Genomic DNA, 3657 nt, shown 5'->3' with positions numbered 1-3657 from the left:
TCGACTAAGACGTCAATGGGAGCTATAAAACTATAAAACTATAAAATTTACGTCCAAAAGCTTGTAGGTCTAGTTATTAATATTTTTCTTATCAAATAAATTTTTATTTTTTGTGACGTCACACTCAGAATTTGGTATGCACACGTCATTTCAAAGATTACGTCACCTTTTTTTCGTATAAAAAGCGAACCTTCCCGCAGTCAATTTTTTTTTCGTAGGTAAGTTTGGTAAAATTTAATAAATTATTCATAGTTCTAACTCTTCTTATAGACTATATTTTGCGCATGCGCTACTTTCAAGTCTGTGTCAGCCAAAGGACATACAAGACCCAGCAGCATTAAAGAATTGTAACGCTTTTTACCGGAAGTGCGTCATGTGCGAACCAGACCGCGATTTTTCCCGTCGAAACATTTGCATGCAACTCTACTAGACTTACTCAAGCGAAAATCTCATATTGCAGAATTCAGGAGGTCAAAAGATCATTAACCAACGTCTGAGAGTCATAACACTTTGGTGTTACCATGGAGGTATGGTGTTACAATGCTAACAACTAATGGGCCTCTGTGAGGATCACCCAACTTTATTATTTTGTCCTCTTTTTCATGATTTTCAATTTTACGTTTTTCTCATATTGTACAATGCTTTATAAATCTTTACAATATAAAACAAAATTAAAAGAAAGGGAAATTGCGTTTAAAAATTTTTTTTTATTTTTTTTAAAGAAATTCGCACATTTTCCGTAATATTTTCATTCACTTTTGCATAAAAATACATATTATACACACACACACCTCGAAACCTTCACACACGCACCCCATATGCACAAACATACACCAACAAATACGTACCTACCAACACACCTTTACATAACCACACATACACATTCACTATACATATTATTAATTATTTTGTTTTCCTCCTTTCTGTCATCTTTAATAACCTTAATTAATGTATTTTTTGCTCTAGGCATTCTCTTTATACGTTCTACAATCTTTCATTCTCGGTTTCATTTTTTAACAAATTTTTATTATTTCTATTTTTTATTTTCTTTTGGTTTTCGTTTTCACACATAATGCTTATGGATGTACAGCACCTACCGTATATCTTAATGTTTGCAGTACACAAGAATTGTAAGTTTAAAGGTTACAATAGTAAAAAGTCAAGAAAAGTAATAAAACAAATTAATTGAATCTAGTACATGCAACATTTTCGCATAAGGTATGTACATTTCATTTTTCATTATTATTTTCCTTTCTTGTTGGTTTTTAAGTTATTATACTTTTTCATTATAATGCAATACATATTTTTTAACAGCTTTTTTTTCTTTTTCATTTTCTATAACCCTAAGCATTCTGTTTGTACATTTCACCATCTTTCATTCTCTATTTCATTTTTTCCATTATATATATATATATATATATATATATATATACGTTGGGACGACATCGGAAAATCGACAAATATATTCATACGTTGGGCCAACGTGAAATTCCAATGTTGGTTTGACGTTACTTCTCCGACCAAATTTTGCAACCAAACACCAACGTCGTACCAACGTCAGATATCCGACCCCGACGCTTACCGACGCTTGCCAACGTTTACCAACGTTGGGCCAACGTCGCTTTGCTAGCTGGGAGACTAGTAGGCCTAGGTCTAACTAAGACAGTGGAATTATATGTGATAGAAAGTACACTTTCGGAAGAAATAAATTAAAATAAGAAAAAAAAATAACTAAGAATAATTCATTTGCAGAGGTACCTTATTTAAGTATTATACAATGCTAACAATGCGGCTCTTGTAGCCCTGGCTTATATTTATTTATATTTATATTTGCATGAAACTTCACTCGGGCCATCTCGGATTGACTCGACTCGAGTTTGATACAAGGAACAAGAGCAGACGCTTCGCAATGTCGTGACGCTCGAGTTTTACTTTTATCGCTCTTTCTATGTTTTAACGAACCTACGGTAGGCCTATGAAATCTTACGGATTTATGGGATGTGCATGCGTAACTAACTGTGACCTTCTTGTATGTTATTAAATGTTAGTATAATATCTACAACAACAACTGCTAGTACCCCCCTTTATAAAGTGTAGATAGGACGTACACCAAAGGCTGACAGAACGAAGATAAACTACAGGCAAAAAACAGGCTGAGTTAAGTCCTACCTACCATAGGCCCTCCCTAAACTAGGCCTATGTCCCTAGGCTGACACCAACAGTCACGCTTCACATGACGTTGATTGAAATTTTGAAAAAAGGGGGGAAAAATTTAAGCATGAAATAAAAAATAGAGTGCATAAGAGAAATATTATTAAATAATAATATACCATTCCGGCGTTATTGAACTTGGCCAAACTATCCTTGTAATGTAATTAATGTTAAATAATAATAATAATAACAATAATAATAATAATCATTTCAGCATTATTACCTTGGCCTAAGCCTTGTAATCAAGAACCTATTTACTAGGCCTATAATTAATAACTAGCCCAAGGGAATATCGTTTGTGCTATTTCCCCTTAACGTCGTTTTTTAATGTTCTCTAATTTCTCCATTGTCTAAGTTTCTAAGGTAGGTTTTAGTAACATAATAATGAATAATAATAATGAAGAATAATAATAATAATAATAATAAATAATAATCATTTCGGCATTAATTAACTTGGTCTATCTTTGTAATCAAGAACCTGCAGATACTATTTACTATAACTAGGCTTAGGCCTCATATTATACATTCATTGGTGCTCTGCCATTTGGCAGGTCTTTGGCATCCATTTTGTTAGAGCTGCCTATTCTCAGCTCTTCTCTTACAGTAATTTGAAAATAACTGTCACCCTGTTTCATTTGATAAAACGCGCTCCTTCCTTTTGTGCTTTCCCCTGAAAGCGTATATTTTTTGTAGTTAGGTAATTATGCAAAACCCAGATCTAACTTTTAAAAAATAAATAAAATTGTCACGGTATGTAACTTAAGTTCAAATAACATTTTCCATTACTCGTGCAATTAATTAATTAATGTATTTTTTAAAAATCAGACAGCGACGTTCTCTCAGAAGTTGTTTTGCATTTTGTAGACGTTTATCTGTTGATGACCTTTACCTCCTGAATTCTGCAATATAATATTTTCGGCCCGGGTCGATTCAGCAGTCGAGACGGCCCGAGTGGAGTTTCATGTAAATGTTTCTTACGGGAAAAAAAATCGCTACCAGGAAAATGTGACGTATCTAGCTTATGACGTATGCATGCTAACTAATGTGAGTGTGACGTCACCAAATAATGAATATTTTCTATTATAACCAAAATATTAATAACTACAAAGTTTCTGGGCGTAAATTCCCTTAATATGAATGAAGGGTTGCTCAATCTCCTTGCCATACAAATTACAGCTCATATTGACGTCTCAGTCGAGAAATACCGGTAGCTGAATTTTTTCTCGCAAATCTGACTACAAAACCATATTCAAAATTTCACGTTCCACTTTCGACCCGAGTTGTGCTTCGCACTCGCCGTTGAGGGTGGCGTACCAGGAAGCGATTTTTTTTTCCGTACGAAACATTTACATGAAACTCCACTCGGGCCGTCTCGGCTGAATCGACCCGAAAATCTCATTGCAGAATTCAGGAGGTCAAAAGGTCATCAACAGATAAACGTCTACA

This window comes from Anneissia japonica, unplaced genomic scaffold (assembly GCF_011630105.1).
Source record: "Anneissia japonica isolate Jap-2015-1 unplaced genomic scaffold, ASM1163010v1 scaffold695_len1296351_cov181, whole genome shotgun sequence".
In the NCBI taxonomy this organism is placed as follows: Eukaryota; Metazoa; Echinodermata; class Crinoidea; order Comatulida; family Comatulidae; genus Anneissia; species Anneissia japonica.
The sequence above is the reverse complement of the archived record's forward strand: the minus strand, read 5'-3'. Positions refer to the sequence as shown.